Below are 18,088 nucleotides of genomic sequence, written 5' to 3' on the forward strand. Positions count from 1 at the left end.
TCTGCACAAGACGTGAACTTTTGGATCTGGAAAAATACAATTACCCGCAGAACTGTGGCTTGATGAATTTAGGCTGTCTGAGCATGCGAAACTGAAACTGAGATGCTGCTGAAACTCAAGGCAACATTTTGCTTACGTCGCCCAGCAGCGGGCTACCAGCACACTGCACGAATCCCTATTGCTGCCCACTGTTGGGTGATGTGAGCAGAGCGTCCCCTCGAAGGGCGCGTCTTTGTGCTCACTGCAGCCTCGGGGACAGTTTCGCGTGCTGTGATAGCCAAAGTTCATCGTGCTACAGTTGTGTGGGTAATTGGATTTTTTTCCAGATTCTAAAGACTATATGTGTTGTGCAGAGAGCTTGCTTCAATTTCCCAATTACGATGAGTCCACTCAAACTAAAAATAAAATGTATTTTATTTTTGTTATGTACCAACTAATTACCATGTATCACCCATAAACTCGTGGTCGACACTGTTGGTGGCATGTCTCCAAAGGAACAGTTGTTTTATTTAAGAACGGCTGTTTTTACATATCAGCAATTTGTTTGTTTCTAGAAACACCCTGGCAGAGTTGTGTGATATTACTGTTGAACGAATCTTATTGTGTACTCAGGTGAAACATGCACTGATGAAGAGCAGATATATACGTGGTGTCACCTCTGTTAATGTACTATAATTTTTTTTGTGTGAAGGCCACCACACAGTTTTTTTTTGCAAATGGCTGCTCTGCTTTTACTCACTCGTACTCTCTCACTTGTACTCAGTATACACGTATATTATACCACAGATATACTGTGATCCATGTGAATTACTGTGATCAGTTGCAAACTATATTGTTAACTGCAGTGATACTTTACAAATAACGTTTGTATTTTATTGCTCCTTGTATGAAATACAATAAAGTTCATTCACATTTTCTTTTCAAATCGTTACATATAGGTCTCATATATATGCTTCACCATTTAGTTAAGCTTTGCATTTTTGTACAAATGCAGCAGTGACTTCTTTTGCATGTCCATGGAGTGAAGCAGAATACATATTAGCCAGAGATCTAAGACATGCTAAATGTGATGTTTTTGTGTGTATAGTGCATGTGTACGTTACGTATAACTTGTGTTTGAGTTGTATAGCTTGAGCAGATTTAAAAAAAAGTGATACATCTCCGATGACTGAGACCATGATGCATATTGAACTCCTGCATGAGACAACATGCACTTTTCAAAGCATGGCTCATGGAATAATATTTTAAATCTCCACATTCATATACATATATATTGTTTAACATTAATTTAACTTTAAAAAACATTTAAGTTCAGGCAACTGTAAGCAATATACCATAGGTCTCATTCATCTATAAAGTGTTCCACTTTAAAGTTCGGTTCAAGCTATTTGACATCTGGTACAGGGGCTGTACACCCATCTGGCACCCTCCACAGTGGGTGTTAAATAAGGAAAAATAAATGAAGAGTGTAGCTGCCACCCTTCGGTTGGGGTGTTTTCACAACACCCTACAGTTTCTTTACATGGGCACCCTTGTTTTAGGGTGTGCCGAAAAGGCACCTTGTAAAATAGGTGCTAACTTACACCCTTAGGGTGTCGTCTCTGCGGCAAGCCTATTTACACCCTTTTGGGTGTAAAAACTTCTACTGTGTACACCCTTCTTGAGCATAAAGAAGCACCCTTGGTGCGCATCGGAGGGTGCAAAAGATGTAGGCACCCTATATATATAGGGTGTGGTATTGTAAAATAATGACCGAAGGGTGTAAAATGGAGTAAGCAAAAGTGTTAAAATCAAAATACACCCTTTTTACACACTTTTGGATGTAAAAACTTTTACTGTGTATTCAAGAAGGACGTCGTTATCGCTTGGGGTCGTGACCAAGCGGATGCTGTTTCATCGCTCGTTGCCATCCCAACGAGACCACCTGTTCTAGCACATTTCGACCAGTCAGCCAGCACGGACGTTCGTACCGACGCCAGTGGCCACGGTATAGGCGACGACCTTGAACAACAGCAGCGCGGCCTGCACCACCTGGTCGCCTATGCAAGCCGTCTTCTGTCACCGTCGGAGCAAAATTACTCCATCACAGAACGCGAGTACTTAGCTCTCGTCTGAGCCAACGCGAAATTCCGACCATACCTGTATGGCAGGCTCTTCTCAGTTATTACAGACCACCACGCACTTTGCTAGTTTCCCTTGCTCAAGGACCCCACTGGTCGCCTTGGCCGTTGGGCACTCCGCTTGCAAGAGTACTCATTTTCTGTGTTCTACAAATCTGGACGGCTTCACCAAGATGCCGACTGCTTGTCGTGGTACCCGGTCGATCCCTCTTATACACTGGAAGATGAACCTGACACCTTCGTTCTGCCCATAACAGACTTCGTCCCCACAGCTGACGAACATCGCCGCGACTCATGTTTGCGGCCTAGTAGACGGTCTCAACTCACCACACCCTGACCCTTCCCTAGGGATGTTTGGGCTGCACAAGGACACCTTACACCGCTACAACACCCGGCTTGACGGCGCTGAGCTCTTGCTTGTTGTTCCCGCGCATCTTCGCTCTGCTGTTTTCCGCCAGCTTCACGATGCACCGACCGCTGCACGTGTCACGCACGCATGATCGCATCCGTAGGCGCTTCTTTTGGCCTGGTCTTTACTGTTCTGTGTGGCAGTACGTTGCGGCCTGTCACCTCTGCCAGAGACGCAAGACTCTTGCCCTTCTGCCTGCTGGCATCCTTCAGCCCCTTGATATCCATGATGAACCCTTTTTCCGGGTGGGACTCGATCTTCTAGGGCCTTTCCCCATATCAATAGATGGGTTGCAGTCGCTACTGACTACGAAACGCGGTACGCTGCTACACGAGCACTTCCCACCAGCTGTGCTGCTGATGTAGCCGATTTCATTCTTCACGAGGTCATCTTGCGTCACGGTACTCCTCGTCAGTTAATCACGGACCGCGGGCGCTGCTTCCTGTCTAAAGTAGTCGACGACATTCTTCGTTCCTGCTCGACCAATCACAAGTTCACCACTGCGTACCATCCACAGACAAACGGCCTTACTGAACGCCTCAACCGTACTCTCACAGATATGCTTCCAATGTACGTGTCCAAGGCCCATCGAGACTGGGACATCAACTTGCCTTTTTTGACCTTCGCCTGCAACTCTTCTCGTCACGACACAGCTGGCTACTCACCTTTTTATCTACTGTTTGGCTATGACCCACCATTGCCCATGGACACCATACTTCATCCTCACGCAGAAACATCCTCTGCCTATACTCGTGATGCTCTTGCTCATGCTGACATCACCCGCCAGGTTGCCCGCGATCACTTATCGGTTTCACAGGTCAATCAAAAATGTCTGTATGACCACCAACACCAGGAGGGGAACTTCGCTTCAGGATCGCTCGTCTTGCTGTGGTTCCCGTCATGCCGCGTTGGCCAATGCAAAAAACTCATCTCCCGTTATGCTGTCCCTTACCGCGTCATACACAAAGTCACTAATGTGACCTATGAGCTCGCTCCGCTAAATCCTCAGTCAGCCTCTGGAACAATCGCGAGTGACATAGTCCATATATCGCGCCTTAACCCGTACCACTCTTGGCTTGGGTCCTAATTGCACCGGGCCGGTGATTCTGCGGCCGGCGGGTAGTGTCAGGAGCAGCGATCCTGTGGTGGGTGCTTGGACGACGACGACGGTGTGGCTATCTGGTGTGCACGCGCTCGCCTTACCATTGCTGTAGCGTTGTGCGCTTTACCTTGTAAATATATCCATGGCGTATAGAATCTCCCCGTAACAATATCAAAGTCACAAGGCCTACAGTTTGAAGATTTGAACTGTTGCAGCGAGACTGAATGGCATAGTCGGGGTCCGGAGTGAGGGTGAGGCTAGGCACCGTGAAAACAAAGTTCTGGTCGGCGCCAGACAAATACCTGAAATCCAACAACGTGGTTACGACGTCGAGAACATGAGGGGGTACCCTTGGTACAAGTAGAGACCTAAAGGCCGCATACGAAGTGCAGTGACTTCACCTCTGCTCCCGGTGCACGGACTTCACATCTACGACATCTATCCCGCCTCTGGAAGGTCACCCTGCTCCAGTGGAAGCACGAAGCACATGACTGACGGCCGACGGCTTCACTGCTGCGCCTGACAAGCACTTTCCTTCCAAGGAGATGCTTCTTGTCCCTCTACCGGGATTCTATTCCTTCTTTTCACCTTCGGCACTGTCGTGTGGCTCACTCATTGGCTGAGCGCTGCATGTTTTGATTTCTCTCCTCATGTCACCGTCGTTGTCATCGTCTTCGAAATATTTCGTCAGTGCGCGCGTGTATCCAATGCAGCATAACGTCGTCGTCTTCGTGCTGTTGGCGCTTTCTACTTACGGCATTCGCCCACTGGACAGATCACAGACTCCAACCCGGTTGTCATGACAGGAGCAGAGCTCTCTCACTGCCCACTTGAACTTGAAAGTTTTGGTACTTCAAGAAGGGAGGCGATGAAATTGTGCATGTTGCCTTTGATGCCAATTTTCTGTAAGGTTTGCAGGATAAACGTGTGGGGAAGGCTATCGAGAGCTTTTCTGACGTCCACAGGACGAAGTGTAGAGCACATTGTATCTAAGGCGAAGCATAATATCAGACGTAGAATGACAAGGCCGGACTCCACACTGAGTGTGAGCCAGGAGAGCATATACCTCCAACCACCATATTAATCTTGCGTCCACTGTGCTCTCCAAACGTTTGCACAGACATGACGTGAAAGAAACTGGTCTTAAGTTGCCAAAGCATTTCGGTGGCTTCTGCGCTCTCGGAATAGGCTTGCCAATCAAATGGTAAGATTCGTGTGGGAGAGTTCATTCTTTCTATGTAGGGCTAAACTCCACCAGAAGAGTAATTTCGTATCCTTCGGTAATGTCATTGATGTGCGTTGCCGCGATTCCATCAATCCCTCATACTCCACGGGTGTTCGTTCTTCATCTGGCACCGGCAAGTTCGCTGAACGTGAAAGTTTGGTTTAGATCGTCGTTTCCATCTTGGGCATCGTCCGTCGCGTAAGTTCTATTTATGGTTGTATTTGTGTGTGGAAAAAAGACGTGTACTGCTTTTTCGGAGAGTTTGCAACTGGCGATGCCTTCTTTTAGGGCCACATGGGCTGCGACATCGGAGGTTTTACGGTGTCACCGAAGATATCTAAAAATAGCACATGCCTTGCTTGAATTCATCGCTGCCCCCATTGATTTTTCGCACACTTGCATCCAATGCCACTACGCTAGCTAAGGGCCTTGATAATTTTAGCATTGATACCCGACAGCGCTCTAAAGTGCTTGAGTACCAGAGGTATAAATTCATCGTGGGTTTAGATACCTCGGCCACGTCACAGTAGTTGTGTCGGGCGAAGCGATGGTGAAATTGTAGCTTTTGGTACTTCCGAAGCGGCTTTCCAAACGAGTTTGCTTACGTTTTTTGTTATTCGGCGAATACTCTGTCACTTTTTTTTCGTTTTCGCTTTTAACATGCAGTGATAACGCATCACATCAGGCCACTCGCTGCACATACACAAAGCTGCCGCACCTGCCGACGCTCAGCGATGTCACACAGCGGAGGCTATGAGCCCCAGTGTCCACTTTAATAACAGATCCCTGTTACATGCGAGAGTTTTCTTGACTGACGGCGGGACACCGATAAATATTTCGCAAGCGACAAGGATAAATAAATTGGCATGCGAAAGCGAACAAGCGCGACTTATTTGGCTCTGCGAACAACAGCAGTGGTTCGTGCTTGTCTCCTCTCTGTTTTGCACTACATGCCGATGTATATGTAGAACTTCACGGGCGGGTGTCGGCCCTTCGTGCTTTCGAGGGTGCTGTGTTACCGAAGGCAGACTTGTGCGGAGAAACGCACGGGAGACACAATCTAGCTGCCAGCACTTCTGTCCACAACACGCGTACGCGACCGCGCTTCCTGGCGACTTTTAGGAGCGAAGCTCCTTATAGCGGCACCCGTTCCGTCCCCGTCGTAGTAGTAGTAGTGTGTAACCAGTCTAAGAAAAATGAGAAAAAAAAAATTCCGAAGTTGTGTCCGTAGCGCGGAATCGAACCAGGGACCCCTCGCTTCCGAGCGCGCGGCGTTAGCCCACTACGCCACGAAGCGCACATCGACACACGCACCACGATGGCAATAAATACCCAACACTAACGAAAGGCCGCGTTTCTAGCGCGTTTCTAACGCGTTTGTGCTAGCGCGTTACGGCCTGTGTAAGAAGCTGGTGTAAGACGCTGTGGCCTCTCCGCCTTACCTTCAACGCGTTTCGAACGCGCTGCCCAAGGCGGTGGCAAGTCAAGTTCAAGTCGAGGAGCGTTTATGAATACGGGGGGTATACTCTCTCAGCAGTCATGTGATGGCGTCGGGAAACGCGGTGCACGTTCCGGCATGTGTAAATGGCTGCGTAAGACGCTGTGGCCGCTCCCCCTTACTAGAGAGTACTGCAAGTTTCTAACGCGTTTGTGCTAGCGTCCCCTTAAGCGGGAGATCCGATGATTCCCTCCGGAGCTTCGCCCACTCATCATCATTCACCCCGTGGATATGCTGGGATTTTTTTATTGCGATAGCAATTATATGGACACTCCAAAGCAGATTTCTGCCGTCGGCGTCGGCGTCGCCGTTGCCGTCGCCGTCGCCGTGAGGTTCCGTATGACGTCAATGGAGATGAAATCGTCGCCGCGCGCCGCCGAACGCTGTATGTGCGAGTGCAAGGGCGCGAGGGACGCGCGCTTTCACGGGGAGTGAACGCACGGCGGAGAACAAACGCGCGTTCTGTGCCGTGCTCCCTTAAGGGTTGCAGAAGTAGGCGTCTCTTTCCTCCTTTACAATCACCATATATGTAGAGCAAACGCGCCTTCTTCTGACGCACGAAAGGCCGTGGGGGGGGGGGGGGGGGGGCAGGGAAGGGAGGCGACGTTTAGCTGCGGCACCAAGTGCCTATTTATATCAGAGGCTCCGGCAACAGTCACCAACGCCGCACGCATTTTGTGCGAACGCGGGCAAAACGCCGACGGCGTCGACAACAGTGCTGTGTGTTGCCGGTGCTGCTGCATGTCCAAGTTTGTACAGCGGCTAAAACTACTATCCTTACTCCGTATAGCTCTCTACTAAGTTTCTATCGCAATTGATGCTTCGCCTTTCGGGTGAAACTGCGACAACTTTTTTCATTCCCTCAGTAGTGTCCGCAACGCAGCTTAGCCCAGGTTCTGAAGTCTATAGCAGACGATGCGCCGTGTTTGTCGCCAATCGATTTGATTGCGCCTGCGCCGCAAGACTTCATGAGGCACCAGTGATGGCCCTCTGCGGAGCGATGCCCCCTGCAGCTGTGTTCCGGCTAGAAGTGGCCGCGTCTGTACATAACCGGATGAGGAGAGGTACTGGCATCGCTGATAGTGCCGCTTACCGGTCCTTAGCTTGCGATGACCCGACGAAAATGGCGGCGGCGTGCACCAGGGAGTTAGAACTGGCGCTATAATGGGTACTAAACAAAGAAGAGTTGGCAGAGCAATATGGTACCCTTGCCGAAAGGGCTAGACAGGTGTATACTGCCACGACAAATTGTTTTATTGCGATAGCAATTATATGGACACTCCAAAGCAGATTTCTACCGTCGGCGTCGCTGTCGTCGTCGCCGTGAGGTTCCGTATGACGTTAACGGCGATGAAATCGTCGCCGCGCTCCGGACGCTGTATGTGCGAGTGGAAGGGCGCGAGGAACGCTCGTTTCCACCGGGAGCGAACGCACGTCGGAGAGCGAACGCGCGTTCTGCGCCGTGCTCCCTGAAGGGCTGCAGAATTAAGCGTATTTCCTCCTTTCCATATATACAGAGCAAACGCAACTTTTTCCGTTGCGCGAAAGGCTGTGGGGGGACGGGAGGGAGGGAGGGGAGGTGACGTTTAGCTGCGGCACCAAATACGTATTTATATAAAAAAAGCCGCGCGCGTTCGGTGCGAACGCGGGCAAAACGCTGACGGCGTCGACAACAGTTCTGCGCGTTGCTGGTGCTGCTGCATGTCCAAGTTTATACCGCTGATAAAACTACTATCCTTACTCCGTATAGCTCTCTACTAATTTGCTATTGCAGTTGGTGCTTCGCGTTTCGGGTGAAACTGCGACAAAGTTTTTATACGCAAAGAAATACATTCTTGCCGGTAACTGCGACTAGCCAGTGCCAGAGCAATCGGCGTACTCAGCCATCTTCTATTTCTTTCGGAATGGAGCAGTCTATAAATATTCCGTTATACTGTGCCGGTGACTGCGTATGACGCGGCTGAGCGCGGCCGCAGGGCCGCATCTTGAAAGCGATCTGCTATGGGTACAGAGTTTAGACGTACCGTGCGCTCATAGCTTCGTGTGCGCTGTGTTTTCGCCTCTTAGTTCGCTTTGAAGCGATAGCCAGAACGAAGGTCGACTCTCTCGCTGCTACTGCCGCTGTTCCGCGCGCCAGCATTTTTATAGTGACCGTCCGCGGTCATCGAATGAGATGCTTTCATGTTTGCGTATGTGCTCATGAGACCATGCTCGTAAGTTTTGTTAGTAAGCGAATCTTTACAAGTTTATACGGGTGGTAAAACTACTATGGTTACTTCGTATAGCTGTATAATAATTTGCTATCGCAATCGATGCTTTGCCTTTCCGGGGAAACTGAAAATTTTTATTTATTTATTTATTTATTTATTTACTTATGTAGTGCATACTGCGGACACGAAGTCCATGCATGGTGGATAAAATACAATATTAGGTCACAATAACTAAAACAATGCTAGTACAACAAAATGCTGCAACACTACAGCAATAATTCTGAGACAAAAAGTAAACAATACTGACACAACTTTTATAAAGGCAACTCATTCCAGTCATTATTGGTTCGATGGAGGAAAGAGTACTTAAATAGGTTGGTTCGGGCAAAATAGGGGGTGGGGGCAAATCCCCTCCCCCTCAAACGGTGCAGAGTCAGAATATTTAAATACATAGAGAGTCCTATTCATTAGGTCAATGAAAATAAGTACATTGTTTTCTGTGGGGGCGACTTTAATATGGTTATATGTTCAGGAACAGCACACTGTGATGCGATTTTTGTATAATTGTATCGTCTTCTGATTGGTGAATAAATGTAGCTAAATCTCTGTTTCGTTATGTCTCTTTTAGTGGCCGATAGAACACTGGACTTGTGTTAATGGGGGTTAACTGGGTTTATTAAGCATGGAGTACACAAGAATGGGTGTGGTTACATGGAGGTACAGAGAAAAAGTTGTCGCAGTTTCACCCGAAAGGCGAAGCATCAATTGCGATAGCAACTTAGTAGAGAGCTATACGAAGTAAGGATAGTAGTTTTATCCGCTGTACAAACTTGGACATGCAGCAGCACCGGCAACACACAGCACTGTTGTCGACGCCGTCGGCGTTTTGCCCGCGTTCGCACAAAATGCGTGCGGCGTTGGTGACTGTTGCCGGAGCCTCTGATATAAATAGGCACTTGGTGCCGCAGCTAAACGTCGCCTCCCTTCCCTGCCCCCCCCCCCCCCCCCCCACGGCCTTTCGTGTGTCAGAAGAAGGCGCGTTTGCTCTACATATATGGTGATTGTAAAGGAGGAAAGAGACGCCTACTTCTGCAGCCCTTACGGGAGCACGGCACAGAACGCGCGTTTGTTCTCCGCTGTGCGTTCACTCCCCGTGAAAGCGCGCGTCCCTCGCGCCCTTTCACTCGCACATACAGCGTTCGGCGGCGCGCGGCGACGATTTCATCTCCATTGACGTCATACGGAACCTCACGGCGACGGCGACGGCGACGGCGACGGCAACGGCGACGGCGACGCCGACGGCAGAAATCTGCTTTGGAGTGTCCATATAATTGCTATCGCAAAAAGTTGTCGCAGTTTCACCCGAAAGGCGAAGCATCAATTGCGATAGCAAATTTGTAGAGAGCTATACGGAGTAAGGATAGTAGTTTTATCAGCTGTACAAACTTGGACATGCAGCAGCACCGGCAACACGCAGAACTGTTGTCGACGCCGTCGGCGTTTTGCCTGCGTTCGCACAAAACGCGCGCGGCGTTGGTGACTGTTGCCGGAGCCTCTGGGGGCGGCTCGGAGGTTTTCGACGAGATCAGAACGGGACACTTGTCGAGCAGCGTCGGAAGTCTTTACCACCTTCTCGCCTCACAACGTTTTATATAAATAGGCATTTTGTGCCACAGCTAAACGTCGCCTCCCTTTCCTCCTCCCCCCCTCCCCCACGGCGTCTCGCGCGTCGGAAGAAGGCGCGTTTGCTCTACATATATGGTGATTGTAAAGGAGGAAAGAGACGCCTACTTCTGCAGCCCTTAAGGGAGCACGGCGCAGAACGCGCGTTTGTTCTCCGCCGTGCGTTCATTCCCCGTAAAAGCGCGCGCCCCTCGCGCTCTTTCACTCGCACAGACAGCGTTCGGCGCGCGGCGCCGATTTCATCTCCATTGACGTCATACGGAACCTCACGGCGACGGCGACGGCGACGCCGACGGCAGAAATCTGCTTTTGAGTGTCCATATAATTGCTATCGCAATAATAATAAAGGGAGTAGACGGGGCGGCCGATGAGCAGAAGAGGAGCAGGAGGGCCAGACGCAACTTGATACTTCGTCTGCTCCAAGTTCATAGAGGAGGAGGGTTGCCACGACGGACGGAGCGGAGGTTTCAGAAGGGGCGCGCGGCCAGTGCGTAAACTACTGTAAACACTGTTCGTACGGAATGGTGGCGCCATCTCCTGAACCTTCTTGTAACAATCTCCAACTCATATTACACAGCAGTTAGCTACGCACATTTGTCTTGACACATTTGTATCGAGTGTTGAGTTGTCGCTAATGAAAGCCCGCTGTGATTTGAGCGATCATATGGGAATATACTTAAGAGCACGGAAAGGCACAACTAAGACCTCAACAGATTGGAATATGTTTACTTTATAGCGCCCATAACTATATGCCCTAGTCATCGGTTTAGTTGCCTTCGGTTCTTTAGAATCACGCGGTGGGTGACCCTACAAAACCTCGTTGCATATCCACCCTTACAATTGTACTTAGTCGAGCTGTACTAGGTAAATCGAATGATTTTTAGGACTCAGCATGCCATATTGAATGCTTATGTGTGCTCTGAAGCCTATCATTTTCTGGAGTAAAAGTTGAAGGCTTTCCAGATGCCACTCAAGACGTTCTTAAGCCAGCTGTTCAAATAACTTTCCTACAGATATGGTTAATGAGCTGGGCCGGAAACAGGATATTCTGTGTAACTGTTTCTCTGGCTTAGGCATTGTTTTTACTACTGCCTCCTTCTATTGTTCCGGAATCACTCTATTTTCTCAAGCTATGTTTATGTGTTGCAGCAGAGTTCCGCGATAATTGCCTGGTATATTTCTCAACATTTTGTACGAGATTCCATCTGATCCTGAGGTAATATTCATTTTTAAGCACTCATAATGCTGTTTAATTCACGAAAGAAAAAAAAACGAAAATAGGAGTTGATGACTTCGACGTTGTTGCTACTATGATCGGGTGAGAGACCCGACCCTTTCCTTCGTAATTGAAAAAAAAAATGTCACAGTTTCGCCCTAAGGGCGAAGCAATGAATGCGATAGCCACACAGCAATGTCATACGAAGTAAGGTGAGCGGCTTTGGTAGCAATATGAATTGTAGTAAACATGAGCTGATTAAGTAAGCAGGTGTGCTGCGGCGTAAGTAGACCGACATGAAGAAAGACTAGATGACCACGAGAAGGCGCGTGTGAAACGGTGGTGTTGATGAGAAGCGCTTCCCGTGGGCAGCGCGTGCGAAGGGACACGCCTGTAGTGCTGCACTGCCGATCCGGGCAGCATTGCATGTGTAGCGTGCGTTGGAAAATGTGGCCCGACTATTACTAACTGAATGAACAAGCGTGGTGTGAGCGCGCACAAACAAACATGAATAGATCACACTGAATGACTGCAGACAACGGCTGTCAAAACGCTGGCAGCTAGCCCATACGCCGCAGCGGGCGAAGGTACGTGCGGTCTATCGCTGCAACGGAAACTGAGCGGCGAATGCACGGCGCATAAAGGTCAGAGCCGTGTGGAGATAAGAGGGGAGCGACGAGCGCGGTTGTTGGCAGAGTAGAAGTGCGCCCCCCCCCCCCCCCCCCCCGCGCTCCCTCCGGCGCTGGCTTCCCGCTTCCTTGCTTGCGCGTGGGTGATTGAGTGCGTTCGCTCTCCGTGATAGCGCGCGTCCCCGCACGCTTCCGCTCGGGCATACGGCGCGGCGAAGATTTTATCTATAGGGAACCTCACGGCGACGGCGACGACGACAGCGACGGCGACGGCAGAAATCCGGTTGAAGTATCCATATAATTGCTATCGCAATAAAAAAGGTATGCGAAAATTCCGCAACCAGCTCCTCGGTATTTTTATCCACCAGCACTTGCACTTTATTTACTGCATGTCTCAGTTTTTCTTGGCCCTGAATGGTTCTCTTTATCTCATAAATTTTGCTGGCAAGTGGGGTTGAAACTGAACACAGATTTGACGCCAGTTCTGGTTGGTTATTTCCTGGCCGTAATTTTGTTCTTCTATTGTGATTCTTTGGATTGTGTTGCGTAATGCTTCGCTTTCAAAGGCGGTTCCAGGGTTGCAGCGGCACTGCTCCTGAGTAGGTGTAGTTCTCCGCGCGTGTCTCGCGTTCTTCACAGGCTCCTTATAGCGGGGCTGCCATATGACTCCCCGGCCCAGAGCAAACTTGTAGGTAGCGCAAGGTAGAAGCATGCGAGAGCAAAATTAAAAAATAGAGGCTCAAAGAGCGCAGAAAAGTAAACGGAGGAAAAACGATGGTGCCAAGAAATGTTGACCTGACAAACGTTCTCATATAAAGAGTTCTTGACATGTGCACAGTAAAACACCATGACTTTTTAAACTGTGTGTGCATTCTCTGTACCATGTCCAGCTAGCGTGGGTACATACAAAGAGAAGTCCAGGTTGGTAGAAGAAAAGAGAAAGCCGGCGCAATGTCACCTGCACTTCGGGATGTCATCCCATAGAGTAGCGATCAGGAAATTGTTGGCGTTGCTCGTGGGGGTGCGGGGGCAAACCTCAACTTTTAAAGACGCCTGACACGTCATTTGAGCGGTGGGAGGTACAGCTGACCGGTGATACCCTGGCGGGACAAGAAACTCTCGTCCAGCAAGTACGTCGAGCAGCCATGGCCAGTGGAGTCCGGGAATGAGGACACCACCCACTCGTTCTCAAGATCAACGATCTCGATGGTCTAAATAAATGTTTCTCTCTCTCTCTTGGCGTTGCTGGATATGAGAATACATTGTGCCAAAAAAATGTGAGGAACAAGAACATTGCGAAAAAGAACCAGTGCGTATTGCCTTATTCCGCAACCGCCTGATCATCGCGCAGGCTGCAATTGTCACGCGGAAGACGGAACTCGCGATCAGCGGAAGCCAACGCCAGCAGCAAGAGCTGGCCTCTTGCAGGCAATTGCCGAGTCAGGCAATCAGCTAGAGTTTGTTCTCTCGAATCTCTTTTGACGCCACTGGCGTAACGGCACGCGCGCGGGTAATCACACTACACTTTTTGTATTTCACGCACTACGAGCGACGCACGGAAAATTAAATGCGCAGGGCATAGCGTGCTGAAAACGACAGAGTGGGATGCTTTAGGACGCAATGAGAGCTGTACCATACATGTAGTTACGGTAATATTTCAAAAATAAGGAAACTGATTATCATTTTATAATTCGCTAGGTGTATAGCATACAAAAATTGGGCTGGTGGCACCCAAGACCTAATTAGTTAACATCGCAGGTCTCGTAATCACATGGTGCACGATTTTTTTAACAGCTTGGTCGACTTTGCCGAGACACCCGGTATACTTGAAGCTGTATGAAACGTGAAATTAACCGTCTTTATTCAGAGGTAATGGTAAACGTATTCTCGATCTTCTTTTAAGTTGTTTTGACATTCTGAAGAATACAATGTGTAACTTTTCCGTTTTCTTAGCTTTTTCTTGTATTCTCGCCGACACTCTTCACTTGGGCCTTGAGCTACCGAAGAATTCTTCAGTCGAAGGTCAATGGAGAAGTAATCAAGAGCTGTATATTGAAGAAAAAAGAACGCATCACAATGAAGAAAATATGCATCCCACATATCAGCTTTCTTTTGCCAGCACAGATATATGATAGTCCCGACACATAAATGGCGCCTGATAATTCAGTTCCCCCGTGTAGCGTAGCAAATCGGACGTGCGCCTGGTTGACCTCCCTGCCTTTCCTTCCTTCTTGTTCCCCTCCTTCTCCTGTGGAGTTAATATTTCTTCTCTGTGAGCCCAACTTTTTGACGTTCTCACTACTCTTTATGAGAAAATAAATAAGCGGGCGCGTTCAGCAATCGTGAACACGACAAAGATAAGTCATGTTTGCACTAGAATAAAAAAAATATATAAAGGGTGTTTCACTTAACTTTAGCCAAACTTTAAATATATGCAAATGCCACGTACCTGGACAGAACCAAGGTAATGTTTGCCGAAGCTTGGAGATACTCAGATTTATTTTTGCATTCCGCCTGATTAGATAATTAGTCCTAATAAACAATCAACTTCTCAATTATTATAGTTAGATGAAAAGCGTCAATGAGAAGATAGTAGAGCAGCATGGAAAACTCCCGATACAGATTTTTGCTGCTCAATACGTTTTGCGTAAAAGTGTTTTCCGAGTGTGAAAGATGCCAGCGAACACACGCAAACTGTCGAGTGGCCATTCGCGCGGGGGAGGGGGGGGGGGGGGGAGCGGGGGCAGTCTAATTTGAGCCCAATAATTTCGCTTTTGATTACCGGCACGTTTTTTGCAACAGCTTCTACCTTAACGGGTTCATCATCAAAAAAGTTAATTTGTAAAATATTAATTGTACAAAGTATTAAAGAAAACACAAGAAGAAGTTACTTTATTTTTGTCTTTCCAGATAGGAGGTCTAAATACTCACTTCTGCCCAGTGTGAATGACTTGAAGACTGCACACTTGTTATCTTCACTTTGATAGACTAGCAGCTCTTCGTTCCTCCATTTGAAGCCTATATGAGATAAACAAACAACAACAACAAAAGTACGAAGTTGCCATTGCTCATTTCAGTTGTGAAAACTACGAGGCTTTTGTGACGATCTCGTTTTCAGCACGGTCAAAGTGACTGTTGCATATGACTGTTCTGGACAGTTGCACAAACACTGTTGTTGCTTATGAAAGACAAAATTGTTTGCCACCGGATTGTAGGAAGACGCTTCAAAGGAGACTCATTTCGGTTTTTTGAAAAGAAGATTGGCAGTAGAAGGATCTAATGAGAGACCAATGACTTTCCGGGGTGGGTACGCTAGTATCTGAGCTAACCAGGACGCGAGCACGAATTATTACCTAGTTAAAGAGAAGCAGGATGTCATCCACCCAAACATAGCGCCATGCTGCAGCCTGGTGGACCAAAATTTTCTGATTCATAAGCCTTCCTCCTGTGCATCTGCAGAACTCTCCTTACGATGTTCTATGAATTACCGGCGCTGCCAATTCTTGCCCAACACTGCTTTATTCTGTCAAAGCAAATGTGAATAACTAATATTCTTTGGCAGTAGGCGTACGTGCACGAAGCATTGACTTCGAAGGTGCTTTTCTTCGAAGTTTATCAGTATAATAAAACGTAAAGGTGTTAGAGGAAGCAATTAAAGCGTCTTCAGACCTTTGGAATTCGATAGGTCACTGGTCAAGCATCCCTAAACGCACAAGTGTTGTAATGAATCCATCTTTCACTCTAATGTTTACGTTTTAATCAAAGGCGCATTTTTTGTAAGCCATTGCACGCCACAGAAAATGCACATAAGGGCTTTGAGTACTTGCTTGAACGATTGGCGAACGAATGACAGCTATAAAGGCTTAATTATTCACTTATTGGGGGCTCTCGCTCATGCGAGCAGTCGAGGTCACTGTCCTCAATTGAAGCGAAGTGTTCAAATTGATTGTCGCCCGCGCCGCCTGCCAACAATTATGATGTGTGGTTTGAACAAGCTCGTTGGTACTCAAGCCCACGGGGTCATTTAAATTTGTCACAGCGTTTTTCCCCGACTTATCCTGGGAAAGGGAGCCTGGAAAAGAAATGGGCATTGCCTGTCAATGGGTGTCGCCTGTCAGAAGTCAGCAATGACCACCCAATGTGTGCGCGAAGGAAGAGTGCAACGGTACTATGTGAGTGCAAAAAGAGAACCTACACTGCAGACAGTTAACACTGGAAAGTTCACATTACTGGCATCAACAGACGGTCGAGCTTCCACAAAATTGGACCTCACAGTCATATATCTCGTGTAGCGCTACGCTCCGTTTGCAATTGAATTATTACCAATAGGGGCCGATCGCAGTGAGAACTGCATTGCTTGAATGGTTGCATGCGCTGCGGTTGCGTCTCCACTAAAGAAAATGCGTCGTCATCATCATCATCATCAACAGCCAGCAGCAGCTTATTTATGCTCACTGCAAGACAAAGGCCCCACCTAGAAATATTCAATTACCACTATCTTGCGCCATCTTGCTTCTTCTTATGCCTGCATATTCTATAATTTTTTCACAGCACTTACTCCTACTAATTCTCAGGCGTCCCAGACTGCGCTTTCCTTCTCTTGGTCCCCATTTTGTAGGTTTATTGTAAACGAACCGAAGAAGAAGAAGCGAGGAAGGTGCGCCGCAACAGGAAGAAGGGTGGAGCTTTTTTTCTTTTCATGACCCTTCGTCCACCTTGCGGAATTCCGCAAAACTCATCTGCCATATTCAGTGTCCGTGTGCTTAGATTTGTCAGTTAATTCGCCTTCGCGTTACGATCTACTATTTTCCTGGTCAGCTCAGATGGTAGAGCGAGCACCCCGGAAGTGCGTTAGTTTCGAGTTCGAGTCCCGGACCAGAACAAATTCTTCTTCGACTACGAAGCTTTGTTTCTGAGAAACCCGCAGGGTTTTTCTTAGGTAACTTAGTGCTACATACGGGTGGCTGGTAATGTTTCCCTTCCTGAATCATCCTTAACCTTGCGGAATTCCGTAGAACTGATATGCCAGAAATAAACAGTGACGGCGGCCTTGTTGACTTGCTCACTTGTTCTGTTACAAATTTGGCGCAGTCGGATATAGCACCTTGTGCTACTTGCCGGAGCTGCTCTGATTTTGGATCGAGAATGTGCGCCGACATTATAGTTGCCCGTAATAAGTCAGGGAATTCGCACAATGAGTCTACGGTGAAGAGCGGTCCTGTTCGAGTGAGCACTGATCATATTGAACTCCTACTACTGCAAAGGCCACTCCAAGGCCACTTTATAATCCGACGTAGTGTTGATGTGCGAGCGCGCTCAGCACGGGGACGCCACGCCAGCGAAAGCGGAGCACTCTACAGTACCGCGCGAAGCGTGGCCGACGTACCCGGCCTTCGTCTGCGTGCTCCGGCTGTAGCCGGAGTCGAGATGAGACATGCTGCATTACGCGCCGACCTCGTCACCAAGAATGGGCCGCATCCAGGGGCGGATCCAGGTTTTTTCTGAGGGGGGGGGGGGGGTAAGCTTCTGTCAATGATGATGATCATAAAGATGATAGTAGCCTTTGTTATTTACCGAAATTCACCGTTTCTGCTCACGATAAACCCGCGTTTTATACGGCCAGAGCAACACCTGTAGCCCGCCGTGGTGGCTCAGTCAGCTCAGGCGTTGCGCTGCTGAGCACGAGATCGCGAGATCGAATCCCGGCCGCGGCGGCCGCATTTCGATGGAGGCGAAATGCAAAAACGCCCGTGTGCTTACATTGTAGTGCACGTTAAAGAACCCCAGGTGGTCAAAATTCATCCGGAGCTCTCCACTACGGCGTGCCTCCTAATCAGAACTGGTTTTGGCACGTAAAACCCCAGAAGGAGGAAGAAGACCTGTAGCGAAGCCAGCTATGGGTTTCTCCGAGCTTATAGGAAAAGGACGCTACCCAATACAGCCGCTACCCAACTCCCGTATTCTCAAACAGTCCTCGACTCGAAGCTCTAGCTTAC

General features: G+C 48.5%; 1 long non-coding RNA gene across 1 annotated transcript; it reads right to left on the minus strand.

Annotated features, from left to right (window-relative positions):
• Positions 1 to 13,929: 13,929 nt before the first annotated feature.
• Positions 13,930 to 16,778, minus strand: LOC125946510 (uncharacterized). Its single transcript, XR_007467631.1, has 2 exons — positions 15,024 to 16,778; positions 13,930 to 14,137 (listed from the first exon to the last, which is right to left on the minus strand). It is a non-coding gene; the product is annotated as an uncharacterized LOC125946510 (long non-coding RNA).
• Positions 16,779 to 18,088: the final 1,310 nt, after the last annotated feature.

The sequence above is a fragment of the Dermacentor silvarum genome, chromosome 7 (assembly GCF_013339745.2).
Source record: "Dermacentor silvarum isolate Dsil-2018 chromosome 7, BIME_Dsil_1.4, whole genome shotgun sequence".
NCBI lineage: Eukaryota > Metazoa > Arthropoda > Arachnida > Ixodida > Ixodidae > Dermacentor > Dermacentor silvarum.